Consider the following 14,513-nt stretch of genomic DNA (forward strand, 5'->3'; position numbering starts at 1 on the left):
CTGCCGAGTGTAGGTGTCTGGAGGGTTGATGGAAGTGTGTGCATTGGTTTAGGTATGCAAAGCCGATGTTGTGTATTGCTTTGCATGGGTTGTATGATGGCACAATGCAGGTAAATACATCGCATTCCATTGCCATGCATTTTTTAGCATGCATGTTTTTACAGTGAATATGCATTTACATCTCATGCCAATACCACGCATTGTTTTTACCTTAAAAGCGTTGTATTGGCAGGCATTGTAAATGCATATTCGCAGTAAAGATATGCGTGCTAAAAATGCATGGTAAAGGCACAACGAGGTAAAAATCTCGTTGTAAAGGCTGTTTCCCCTTTGTGTGTGTGCCTGAGGAGCGTGAAATGGGTGTGTTTGTGTATGGGTAGCCAGTGGAGTTCGGTGAGGTGAGATGTGATGTGGGAGCAGCTGGGTAGGTAAGGACTAGTCTTGCTGTTGTGTTCGAGATTATTTGAAATCTGTTTAGGAGCTGCCTGGTTATTCCAGCATAGTGTGTGTTTCCATAGTGCAGTCTGCTGGTTATGAGTGCCTGTGTGATTGTCTTCCTGGTGTTCTCTGGTAGCCACTTGAAGATTCTTTGCAGCATCCTCAGGATGTAGAAGCAGGTGGAGATCAATGAGTTGACCTCGGCAGACATGTCATGGTTGGCATCTAAAATGATTCCTAGGAGTCCCATGGAGGGGTCTTTGTTTCAAGGTCACAATTTTGGCTTTGTCCAAGTTCAGCTTGAGGCAGTTGGCTCCCATCATTGAGGCAACGTTGGTCATGAAGATAGTAAAGTTGGTTCTAGTCATGGGAGTCTCATTCATAAGGAAGAGTACCATTGTGTGCCATCAAAGAGAATCTTGATGCAGTGTGACCTGACAGTAATTGCTAATGGAGTCTTGTAAATGTTGAAAAGGGTCGGGCTGTAGGATGATTCTCGGGGGACTCCAACAATGAGTTTTCTGTCTATTGAAGCAGAGGGTGGCATGATGACTTTCTGTGTTCTTCCAGTGAGGAAAAAGCAGATCCATTTGAGAGCTGGTCCGTAGATGCCAGTCTTGTGAAGTCTTCTGATCAGGGTGGAATGGGAGATGGTGTTGAAGGCTGCAAAGAGGTTTAGCAAGAAGAGAGCCATTGTTTCTCCTCTGTTGAGGATCATCCTTATGTTGTTGGTAGTTGTGATAAGGGCTGTTTCAGTGCTATGGTTGGTTCTGAAGTCTGACTGGGTGGTTTCCAGGTTCTGATGTAGGTCAAGGTGGTCTGCGAGTCCCTTGTTAATTGCTTTTTTCCTGACCTTGACTGGGTATGGTAGTAGGGAGATTGGGTAGTAGTTTGCAAGAAGGGTAAGGTCTGTTGAGGGTTTTGTTGACGATCACATGTTGCAATGGTTCCAGCAAGGTGGCAGTGGGGATTGGGGAGTTTAGGGTGCAGGTAAGTGGTTTGCTGGCCTGAGAGACTCCTAAGTTGTAGATGCAGTGGGGACAGGGATCATCTTCGGCTCACGAGTGTGGATTGTTCTCATGATGTTAGTTGTTTCTTCTACAGTGATCAATATCAAAGTCTTCATAATTTATCCTGGAGTTTCTGTGCGTAAGCTGAAGGTGACACTGCTGGTAATCAAGCAATTGTATTTTTTTTCAGTAATAGCAATTTATTGTGACATTCATAATGATGGAAGGGCCACTCAAACGCATATTATAATTACTGATTATAACATGCTGATGAAAACATATATTTAATTTTTATCATTGCCATTTAGATACCCGACTTAATTCATCTAACTGATGTTGACGCCAAGCCATCTCTTTGCTGCATTTATTTAATTTGTACTTTCATATAGTTTGTGGGAGATGTTTAGTGAGGTCAACATCCTGGGTGAAAAGTAGGATCAGATAAATGTTAGTTTGAACATATTGTAAATCATTTGTATCATTCTTTGTTAATTGATGTATTACTTTTATATATTTCATTTGTAGCAAGTAACTAATTTGTGCTTGAACTTGTGCTGAAGGGCGTTCAGGTAAAGCAGCCAAAACGCCACTGAGAATCATCTTTTTTTAGTTAAAAAATATCATAATGCAGGAGTGGGTCAGATCTTGTCCAGGAAAGCCTAGCTTTATTGTGAGATCCTTCAGGACTCTGCCCTTTCCGCAACACTATTGACTCACAGTTGTATCACACATGCGAAAACGGCTAACAAAAGTTTCATTGTTTTTAGTTTGAAAGGGGCTCTCAAGCATAAGATAGATCTTTCAAGTAACAATTTATGAACACAGGTGCAAACTCATGCAGCTACCTGGACTTCAGCATTCAAATGCCACTGCCCTAGTTTTTCATGTCTTGAAAATGTTGTTTTGCTGCGCACATCTGTCATTACCTCTCAGTTTGAATCACTGGAGGCGCAGGTCATTGCCAACCCCAAGAGAGCAACACCAATGGCTACACACGGACATGAGTGTCAGTTACCTGATGCATCCTTCTGGTATTTATGTCAAAGTGAAGCACACATGCTCACACCATTTAAAGATGATTCTGTCCTACATCATCCACTCATCTAAATTCACAAAGGTCCCTCTCTCTGCAGACAATACCATGGTCTCATCAATGCATATTGGTAATGCCCTTCCATTCTAATCCTAGCATGCTATATTGAAGGCCAAACAGTCAGGGCACGATTCACATGCTGAGTTTTGAAGTATATAAAGTAGTACTACAGTAACATTGCTTAGGTGCTACAAAACTCAATTCACAAACCTATGCATGTAAATCTCCACCTCCAACTGACCCATCTTTTTCTATAGGGAGAGCCCCACATATATCAGTTTACTTCTATGTAGCAAATTTGGGATGGAGCAGAGGAGTGGATAGAAAAAGGGTCATAGTAGCTCAAAATGGGAGTGGGGTAGGGAGTAGTAGGAGGGATTCAGGGAGGGGTTTAGGGCGGGACATCCACCCACCCACAAAAAAAGTAAGCCCATGCTATCCACAAACTGAACCTCTAAAGTTACTACAGCCAAAAATGACCCAAAGTAGTAGCAAATGTCACCCGGCCCAGAGCTGGAGTAAGTCTCAAACACTGGTACTACAACACCCTCCTATAGAAAATGAACAAAGGTAGAGATATGAAATAAAGCCCCATAGGAATTAATGTTACATTAAATTATTTAAACTAGTTTTTAAAAAAAATAAGTTTAGTTTCACCTTTTTTAAATTATCTAAAAATAAAACGTATCTATTATTTGATTTTAAAATATTTTAATAGACATTTTTTAAACAAATAATGTAACGTTATATTTCATTGAAATATACTTAAATTACTTTTAATTGTATATGTTAAAATTAATCTGTTTTAATACCTAAAAAAATTAAATATTTTACTTTAGGTTAGTATTTTAATTTAAACTACACAGAAATTATTAAAATGTATTTTCATATATTCAAAATAATTATATTTTGAACTAAAGCGAAGTTGATAGTACTGTAGATTTTTTTATTTAGTTCTACATTTAAAATAAATGTATAACATTAATTTACAGATAATATTTAACATAAAAATATATTTACCAATGTTTTTCAAGTTTCACAATCTTTTTTACTTTTTTGTATTCTTTGCCAATGGAATATCTCCACCATAGGGGTTGCCATTCCTGGGAATCTCCCTCTTCTATATGAATGACAAGTCTCACAGCCTAAGCCAAGCAATCTTCAAATCAGTCTTTTTTTACCTGCTGCAGCCAACATGTGGCTCTCCTTACCCTCAAACCTCTATATATTACACTTTTTCTGTCTTCTATAAACATCTCCACATTTTCCTCTTTAAAATTATCTTAATGTTTTACCCTAACTGTCATCATCATCTTCTGATTGGTCCGACTTCATCCCCTCTTCAGGGTCTCTCTTCATCACTTAAATGTTGTTTTTCAGACATGCCCATTGGCCTGATGTTTACTAATTAGGTTTCGCCTTCACAGCGCTTGCGCTGTGCTTGTGAAATCTCTTGTATTTTATATATATCTTAAAAGGGGGCTCTTTCCAGTTCCAATAGTCGAATTTCATTCGCTTTTGTTTGGAACTTTTTTTTAACTTCCCATGGCTGCACAGACTTACGATACTTCTACTAGCGCTGCTCACACTGTTTAAGCCGCAATCACTGTCAAGATAAGACCTCTACCCACTGCAAGACAGACAGCTTTTAACAGTATGCTGGAATGCTTCTTTCTATTACTTAGTTATGTAAAGCAGATGATTTAGCCTTAGAATGATTGTGGCATTTCCTATTCATGCCTCAGTACCTTTCTTTGCACTTTGTAGGCATTATCGGATTGATTTTTTCAACATCATCTATTTGGTCATTATGATCAAATTCTAAAAGTTGTAATAAACATTGTGCATTAAAAATAATGTTAATATACAATAGCTATCTATATTTTACTACTAAACAGGCAGCCACAAGTGCAGTTACCTTGCAGACAACAGGATCATGATTGGAATGGTGCAGAAGGTGCAGTAGCACCAGGCCCAAAAGTTGCCTGAACTCCTCTAAAAAAAAGAATATTGCTATACTTGACTACTAAACTGGCAGTCATAATTGTGGTTACATTGAAGTTAAAACAGTAAAAGGGACTTGATTTGAATGGTGCAGCAGGAGCAGTGGCACTGGAACAAAGCTCTACGGACCCCACTAAAACCAGAACATTGCTGAAATGTTAAACTTGTCGGTCACAAGTGCAGTTACCTTGCAGACAATAGGGTCATGATTTGAATGGTGCAGCAGGTGCAATGGCACTGGGCCCAAAAGTTGTCAGAACATCTCTGAACAACAAATATTGCTATATTTTGTTACTAAACGGGCACTCACAGGCAACAGGGTCAATCTTTGAATGGTGTAGCAGATGCAGTGGCACGGGGCCAAAAAGTTTTAAGAACACCTCTAAACAACTAATATTGCTATGTTTTACTACTAAACAAACAGTCACAATTGGAGTTACCTTTCAGTTGAAAGGGGCTTGATTTAAATGGTGCTGCAGGTGCAGTGGCACCGGGTCAAAATGTTGTCACAACTCATCTAAACACCTAATGTTGCTATATTTTACAACTAAACAGGCAGTCACAATTTCATTTATCTAGCAAGCACTAGGGTCATGATTTCAATAGTACAGCAGGTACAGTGGCACTGCGACAAAAAGCTCTAGACACCCCACTAAACACCTAACATGGCTATATTGTATTCGTAAATAGGCAACTACAAGTGCAGTTACCTTGCAGACAACAAGTTCATCATTTGAATGGTGCAGCAGGTGCAGTAGCACCAGGCCCAACAGTTATTAGAACTCCTCTCTAAACACATAATATTGCTATATACGACTACTAACCTGCCAGTCACAATTGCAGTTTCCTTGCAGTTAAAAGCATCTTGATTGGAATGGTGCAGCATGTACAGAGGCTCTGGGGACCCACTAAGCCCAGATTATTGCTAGATTGTACTACTAAACAAGACAGTCACAAGTGCATTCATCTAGCAGGCAAAAGGGTCATGGTTTTAATGGTGCAGCAGGTGCAGTAGCACCAGGACCAAAAGCTCTAGGTACCCCACTAAGCACCCAATATTGCTATATTTTACTACTAAACAGGCAGTCACAAGTACAGTCACCATGCAGACAACAGGTTCATGATTTGAATGGAGCATCCGGTTCAGTGGCACTGGGCCCAAACATTGTCAGAAGTACTCTTAACACCTAATATTGCTATAATTAACTACTATACTGGCAGACACTATTGCAGGCAAAAGGGGCTTGAGTTGAATGCTGCAGCAGGTGCAATGGCACCCAGACCAAAAGCTCTAGGGACCCCACCAAACGCAGAATATTGCTACATTTTACTACTAAACAGGCAGTCACAATCACAGTTATCTAGAAGGCACTAGGGCCATGATTTCAATTGTGCTGCAGGTGCAGTGGCACCAGGGCCAAAAGTTGTCATAACTCCTCTAAACACCAAGTATTGCTATATTTAACAATTGAATAAGCAGTCACAAGTGCTAGGGCATGATTTCAATGGTGCAGCAGGTGCAGTGACACCGGGGCACAATGCTCTAGGAACCCCTTCAAACACCAAATATTGCAATATTTTACTACTAAACAGGCAGTCACAAGAGCAGTTACCTTATAGGCAACAGGGCCATGACTTTAATGGTGGAGCAGGTGCAGTGGCGCCAGGCCAAACGTTTTTATAACTCCTCTAAACACCAAATTTTGCTGTATTTCACTACTAAACAGCAGTTACAAATGCAGTTATCTTGCAGGCCCTAGCGGCATGATTTGAGTGGTGCAGCAAGTGCAGTGGTACCTGGCCTAAAAGTTGTCAGAACTCCTCTAAATACATAATATTGCTAATGCATCAATTCATTCTATTATTTCTCTATTATATTTCTTTTTCACAATTTTGCTATTACTTGCCCGCACTATGCCACTAATGACAGCACAATATATTGCCTTTCTGTACATACACAAGTCATAACACTTTAACAGACTTTCTGTAACTTATATTGTACAACTACTCAGCAATCTACAACGTATAACAAAAAACTGCTTATTATTAATCAGATAGATGAAACCAAATGCATTTACCAATGCTTGCTTTTTTACATAGAAAGTACTATTGAGCCTCTTCTTGAGCTACTGCTGTACATAACAGATACATTTAAAAAATGTCTTCTCACACGTACGAAACTCCCAGCACATATTAAAGTCATTCATGGTTCTCTGAGCCTCCCGACTATTACAGGATAACGAGAATGCCACAGTGCACATGAATGTAAACATTTCCAAACAACATTAGGTCGTTGCTGTAAATCAAAAACCTTTCTATGTGGAAATTAAGTATCTCAACCAAAAATGAAAGCATATATGAGTAACGTGCAATTTTATGGCAACCAATATGGTGATAAGTGAGGAAAAGATGAGTGCAACTTTTTAAACTATATTTAAAGATGGTAGCTGAATGAGGAAACATATCTTCCAAAGTTATTAACTTGGTGCCAGCGGGAACCTACTCTTATGACTGTCATTTCGTTTGTCATGTAGAGGCATTTCATCTTGATGAACTTTCTTGATGACTCTTTCTGCGGGAAGATCAGCTTGATGTGCTGTCATGTCACAGCTGGTAGTCTTGCATGGGGTAGTCACTCAGGTAACCTTACCTGATGAGGGCCACATTGTAACACTCGTAGTATATGTTAGTAGGTCAGAATAATGTTCATTGCTGAGAAGCAGCTGATCTTATAGAACAGGCAGGATACACATGGACCAAACCCTGTTAATGAAAGAGGCTCCCCACTCTTGAGGTCATTTATCTGATCCTACTTTTCACCCAGGATGTTGACCTCACTAAGCACACATTCTACAATATTGTTAATTGAAAAAGAGGGCACTCCCAGTCCTCGCAGTCACAACAGGACAGTTCCATCTGCTCACAGCTCCCTGGCTAGAAATGCGCGCTGCAACTGGTGTTTTTCACTTGAACCTCAAAAAAGGTTGGTAGATGGAGTCTGTCCTGCAGGTAGAAGGATTCTGTAATCTAGGGGCCCGATTCACAGAATTAATTTAAGACTAAATCCTAAACTTACTACTTTGTGGTATTCACAGAATGCACTTACTACTTTTGGTATTCACAGAATGCACTTACTACTTTTGGTATTCACAGAATGGATTTACGACTACTAACTTTACTTCCGCACTCGGGCCGAAAACTCCGGCCCGGAGGCGGAGCTTCCGGGCCGGAGGCGGAGCTTCCGGCCCGGAGGTGGAGATTTCGGCCATGGCTAAATCTCCGCCACTGGCCGGAATCCCCACCTCCGGGCCGGAAGCTCCGCCTCCGGGCCGGAATTTCCGGCCCGAGTGCGGACGTAAAGTTAGTAGCCGCAAATCCATTCTGTGAATAGCAAAAGTAGTAAGTGCAGTCTGTGAATACCAAAAAGTAGTAAGTTTAGGATTTAGTCTTAAGTTAATTCTGTGAATCAGGCCCTAGGGGTCTTCCAACGCAAAGCCACCACAGTAGTTAGTTTACGGTTGAGCTGAATCCACTGTAATAGCCAGCACGAAGGAGTAGGCAAAGTGATGAACCCCTGCCCGACACAACTGAAGCAATACATCACCCTGAAGCTATTTTGGAGGCCATCTGTAGCTTCCCGGTTAACCAAATTATTTTGGCTTAAAAGTAGGCCTTGTTCAACTCTCAGGTGGATCCAGTCCTACTGTGCTGCAAGGAAACGAACACTCCTTCTTTACAAAGCACTAATATAATAAGACACGTCACTGAGGCTCACACACGGAGTGTTCTGTTAAAAAAGCCCTCTGCACACATATGCTTGGGAGGTTGTACTCCTGGCTCCTCGGTGTGCTGTGCGGACCCTGCTAAACACCCAGCACATATCAAAATCATTTCAGCCCATTGGAATAGAGATGGTGGGAAAACTGCATCATGTTGTCCTCACATAAAATGAGTAAATACAGGTTGTATGCATCTGACTTGAGCGGCTCATTTACATTAAAATCAGATGGAATATTCCCATTTTAATTACTTGCTCGGGAGTAAAAATGGCCTCACATAACAAACATGCCCTGTGCCCAGCTAATTCCATTACATTTCTGGCAGCCGCACACTTTTTGTTGATAGAACAGCGTTGTGGCACGCATTCACTTCCTACTAGTCAACTTGCCTTCCCAACATAATTTACACAGTTGGCATAAACATAAGGAAATAAGCTAAGGCATTAGCTCTAAGAGAGTCGAATCGAATATGTGATAAATTCACAAAAACGTGGAGAAGAATCAGATGTTGGGAGAAGGCTAAGAGCACTATATGTTAATCTGAAATCCAATGAAATTTGCCTAAAATCGTAAACCCCATATGCTATGAGGATCTAGCTATATGTTATAAAAGGTAACAGGGAGTCCAGCATTGTGGAATTATCTTCGCTCTTATCAAACATAGAGGAGAATAGTTAAGATGCTCTGAGAACTATAAAAACCGAAGTTGGTTAGGAAGAATCCTATTGTGGAGTAGCCCTGAAGAAGTGACTTACACCGCGAAAGACTGCTGGCTGTAGAGCCGGTAGAGATGTTTCATATTTAACAAGCCCCGCCGCCTTCCTGCCATGGTACTCCTGCTGGGTGAGCGCTGGGACGCCACACACTGGGGTAGGAAGCCCACTCCTCCAAAGCATGGTTGAGCGATGTAGTGTATTGCCAGGAACAATTGTTTCACTTTTGGGAACTTAAGCCCTTCGTGCCACTCGGATTAATGAGTACCATTCCCATCTTTTTTCCAGGACAGGGGCCCCATTTCACCCCGGGGAGATGGAGAGGGGGTCGAGGGGGGATTCGTACGAGGATGGGGTTCAACCTGCTAGGGACAGGTAAATGTCGATCACCTTCATGCATGTCTATTGCACAGCAATGTGTTAACGCATCTTTTCAAGTGTTTCCATATGCGATTTCCCTATCCTTCTTACATTGTGCTTTTTAGGGCTCGCTGAGTCAGCGCGCATGCGCTGAACGGAGAGCATTTAGTATATGGCTCTTCAAAGTGCTACCTACATGATTTTGCAGGCCTGAAGCTTGAGTGCACGATGGCGTGCTCGTGCACAGCAGCTGCTCGCACTCCCTCCTCCCTTCTACCCCTCCCTTTTCGTCAGCTTTAATCAGGCTCCTCTGCTGCTGGCATGCCCCCCTCCCTTCCCGCCCAGCCCTTCTTGTCACCTCGGCTTGCACTCACCCCTCCTTTCTCCCCTTTTGGCCGCTTTCGGACGCTTTGATGTTCTCAGTGAGCCGCGCGGCAAATGCTTGTCTTTCTTTTCTTCTTTTCTTTAACATTCTCAACAGTCTCCTACATTACTCGTCCCTTCTTTACCCTCTCCTGCTTCTGTAACAATCACCTTTTCGTTCTTGATACCCATTTCTTTAGGACATTGCTTTTATACCTGCTTATTTTGTTAGACTTTTTTTACCTCTGCTTTTTTACCTGCTTGTTTGATCTTCTTGTGTGCTTTTTATGGTTTCTTCTCTTTATCACCTCTGCTACCATTGTTGTCATTCATCACCAGCTCCCCACTCACTGTCCCAGTCCCTCTTCATCCTCTTTCCTCACCTCACTCTGTCTCCCTCCTTCTCTTCCTTCCCTTATCCCTTAAATCCACATTTCATCTACATTGGATGTATCCTGTGATCTTTAAAACTTATCAAGCCTGATCTTCCTCAAAGAAAGGACGGAACTCGTAAGGAACACAAGTAGACCTTTCCTTTCCCTCAAGTTCTTCATGACAGACTGCATTGTTAACGAATCCAAAGTGGTGCTTGTGACTGTTGGAGTCCTGCAGGTGATTTCTGCCTAAACAGAGGGATTTCACACTGGGAGCCACAGTGTTTGGATTACACTGTGATCGCTTCGATCAAAAATAGTAGGCTAGTGATGTCCTAATTGGACTTTTTCCTTCCGATTACGTAATCAGTTAACTTCGCAGTTCATTGTACTGTGTAATAAATAAGGCCCGAGTTCTCTCCCACCCCTTGCCTAACTAGGATGCCATCGTTTCCATATCCTCCTGGTGGCCGACCTCTCTGAGGACAGCACCGACCACAAACGCAATCTAGGATTCATCCTCGACTCCTCCCTCTCCATGTCCAGACAGGTCAACGCCGTCTCCTCCTCCTGCTACAACACCCTCCGCACGCTTTGCAGGATCTACAAGTGGATCCCGACCGAAACAAGAAGAACGGTGACACAGGCCCTCGTCAGCATCAGACTGGACTACGGCAACGCACTCTACGCCGGAATCCCAGCCAAACACCTACGACGACTACAGCGCATCCAAAATGCCTCCGCCCGACTGATCGTCAACGTCCCCCGCCACAGTCATATCACCCCCCACCTGACAAACATACACTGGCTCCCCGTCGACAAGAGGATCACCTTCAAACTCCTCACCCACACACACAAAGCACTCCACGACACCGGACCAGCCTACCTGAACAGCAGACTCAGCTTCCACACCCCCACCCGCCAGCTCTGCTCCGCCAGCCTCGCCCTCACCGCCATCCCCCGCATCCAACGAACAACCTCCGGCGGCAGATCCTTCTCCTACCTCGCCGCCAAGACCTGGAACACCCTACCTACCCACTTACGGCAGACCGAAGACCTACTCGCCTTCAGAAGACTCCTCAAGACCTGGCTCTTCGAGCAGTAGCGAAACTCCTCCCCCCCTCTCAGCGCCTTGAGACCCTCACGGGTGAGTAGCGCGCTTTACAAATACTATGATTGATTGATTGATATCCCATCTTCTGGCAGTGTCTTCAGCAGGACCGTCCTGCACTGGTCTCACGAGGTTTGCCAAGCCATGTCTCTGGCTGTCGTCTGTACTCTTTGTTTTCGCACAGTATTTATGGCCATCCAACAGGCCTCTCTAAACATTGTTGACTGTTTTCTAGTACTGTTATCCACCATATGCTGCTTTGGTGCCGGTCTGGCTTGTTCATGTTTCTTGTGTGCATGTTGGATGAAAATATGCATTTGTGCAATTAGACACACCCCACCCTCCATACAGTACTCCCACTCCCATGCAGTTGTCTATCCACCCACACCCATGCATTCATCCATCCATCCCCATATATCCGATTATCCGACACTCAACCCTTCAGCCAGTCTTTCACCGACACCTGTGCCTGTATTCATCCATTAACATAATCCCCATACATCCATGCATCTAGCTAGGTCTCTCTCCCATCCATCTGTCCAGCCAATCCATTGATCTTTGTATGAAGTTGCGTCCATTCATCCATCTAATCAAATGCATTGACACCCGTGCACCCATCAACATGTAAGTGCATGTATGACTGTCTTACTTTGGCTTTTTGTGGATTGTGTTTAATGTTACTTCTGTTAAGGCAGTATCTTATACACTGCATATGACACAAAAGTGTACAGCCATTTCAACACAATCACATAAACATAAAATAAGTAATATCTCAATGGTGTTTTCAACAGAACAGCATAGTAAGAGTTCCATGGATATAATGCAGTTAAGGAAAATGCTCCCCACTTTTGTTTATGTAGTAAAAAACAGGCATAATTGGGGTGCAGTAGGCACTTAATACCTCTATGCACTAATTTTGCTAGCACTTTGTGTATAATTTCTATTACAGAGTTTTTATTGCTAATGATCTATTTATTTCACAACACACTGTATTTTGGTCCATCGGAAGGCACTGCAAAACCAGCAAAAAAGGAGCCTTGAGTCTTAATATTCTTTTAAATGCACCGTGTGGAGCGCACAGGATTACTCTGAAAGTTGTAATAGGATGATCTCACCAGAAAGGTGTCCATTCGATATCTTGCCTCACCATGAACTGAGAACTAGCTCTGTTTATTTATAGTCCCGTTGCATTTAAGGCATGCACCAGGCTGCAGCTCTCACCTAATCCCCTCTACCCCATTGCCATCATACCAGAAAGAAAACTCAGTAGGTTAATAGGCCCGCAAAGGTGGAAGTCACTTGTCACATGCTGGACTCCCAGTGGGTTGAGCAGTATGTTATCTGTCATACATGAGTGGAATCTATCTCGTCATCCCGCAGTATTTTTCCCCGCAGGTAATCACAACGCGGTTGCTACAACGACCGCTTTGTGATTCCGCACACCATTACTCTGCAAGTCGGAACAACAACTTGCGGAGGGGGGCGCTGGATGTTGGAATATTATCATTTACTATTCCAACTCCAGTCTGTGCGGACACTAGGGAAGGTGTTGGATTTTAAATCCAACACCTAACCCCCCTGCAAGTCATTGGCCTGCGGGGACAAAGTTTCGTAGTAAACATTGTTTACCACATGAGTGCAGAGCATTTGGGGCATGAATCAGAAAGCAGGCGTCATTCCATGCCCTCTGCCCATGGCCATCATGCTAGATAGAACCTACTTGTCACATCTCAGAATTACAATAGGTTGAGCAGCATTTTGTTCCATTTTGGGTCGTTAGAAAAGAGTGGGATTGAGTTGGGTAGCAGCAACATCTGTTTAGTTGCAATTCATACATGTGCACTTGCCACTCATCATTGTACTCGGGCATCCATTCAGTCTTCCATTGGTTCACTCTTGGATTCAGTCACTCACCCATCCACAATAAAACACACACAAACTCAACAATATATAAGTGTTTAGCCAGGCAACAGTTGATGTTTTTGCCCCAAGGATATTGTGCTGCATAACTAAACACTTATAAGGTCCCAAAGGCGAGACCTATTGGCTATGCCAATGATTGGTAAACCTTATTATGTGCCTATAACACTCGAGCTCCGACTAATCGGGCCTGTGCTACAAACATGCCTACCTGGACATTTGCGCAGCTTCCTATTTACCCCTTCTCGTTCTGGATTGTGCAACCCTGACTTATTCCCTGATTGTTTTCTCTGTCAGCCTCCCCACTCAGACCCCCCATGCACCCCCCCCCCAGAACCCCCCATCAGATCCCCCCATCCTTCCTCCTTTTTCCCACTTTCCTCCCCAACGAATTTGGTGTCTTGTTTTTTTTTTTACAAATGCCAATGAACACAATTTTAAAATATATATATGTAACAAGTACAGATGATTATCCTAGGAGGATTCGATTTCATATTGTACAATTCGAATACCAGCATATGGAGGTGCTTCTTACAATGTAGAAAACCTGGTGTCGTTGCTATTCATAGAATGAACAGCATATAAGTCTTCTATTGAGTTTTTATGAGAACAATGTAAATAAAAATGCGTTATGTGACCTACACCAATTAAAAAGAGTTGATTTGACATATGTTGACGCATAAAGGCAATATGAATTGATTAACCTTATTATTCTCATGAGAAAACACAGTCTGTATATGAGACATGAATCTCCTGAGGGGTTGTTGAGCCAGTTTCATTCCAAATGATTTAAAGGCTTTATTATTACCCCGTTCCAGCCTTCCTCACGTGCACTTATTTCAGGTATTTCAGAGTATTGCCCTGGAAGAGGCAGTGTTTAGGACAGGATTTGGGTATACTACCAGAATATCAGTCAGTTACCAGAATATCGGTGCCGAAATATCGTCCTACTAAAATATCGACTAAGCAAACGTTGTCAAGGTATATACATTAGGTAAGTATAGCTTTACCACACTGAATCCACAGATGTGGATCTTGACAATATAGATATCTTCAAGATAATGTTATGTGAAGTTAAGAATAGTAAATCAATACTAACTTCTATAATCACGTCCAGGATATTTAGTTTCTCGAATTTAGGCCATAATATTTAAATCGTACAATAATTCTGTCCTTGATATTCCGACATACTCCAAGTATTGGGTATTACTCTCATCCGAACTTTGATTCAGGCTCTGCAATGTCAGTTCCTTATTGAAGGCGGAATATGCAATGTTGCCATGTGGGGTTCAATGAAGCGCATTCTTTGTTTTGTCAATGTGCTTCGACTTGTTTTCAGTTTCATGAC

At 42.5% G+C, this 14,513-nt stretch overlaps 1 protein-coding gene across 3 annotated transcripts in view; it reads left to right on the plus strand.

The window, feature by feature from the left end:
• The window catches only part of LOC146809541 (galactoside alpha-(1,2)-fucosyltransferase 2-like), a 481,546-nt gene that overhangs the window by 188,567 nt on the left and 278,466 nt on the right, over window positions 1-14,513 (plus strand). The window contains exon 3 of one of the 3 annotated variants that reach the window (XM_085616373.1): window positions 9,326-9,412. The exons of the other annotated variants lie outside the window; for them this stretch is intronic. The gene's annotated coding sequence lies outside the window, so the exon portion shown is untranslated. The remainder of the gene's footprint in view (window positions 1-9,325; window positions 9,413-14,513) is intronic. 3 annotated transcript variants of the gene reach the window in all.

Source organism: Triturus cristatus, chromosome 7 (genome assembly GCF_964204655.1).
Source record: "Triturus cristatus chromosome 7, aTriCri1.1, whole genome shotgun sequence".
NCBI classification, from domain to species: Eukaryota; Metazoa; Chordata; class Amphibia; order Caudata; family Salamandridae; genus Triturus; species Triturus cristatus.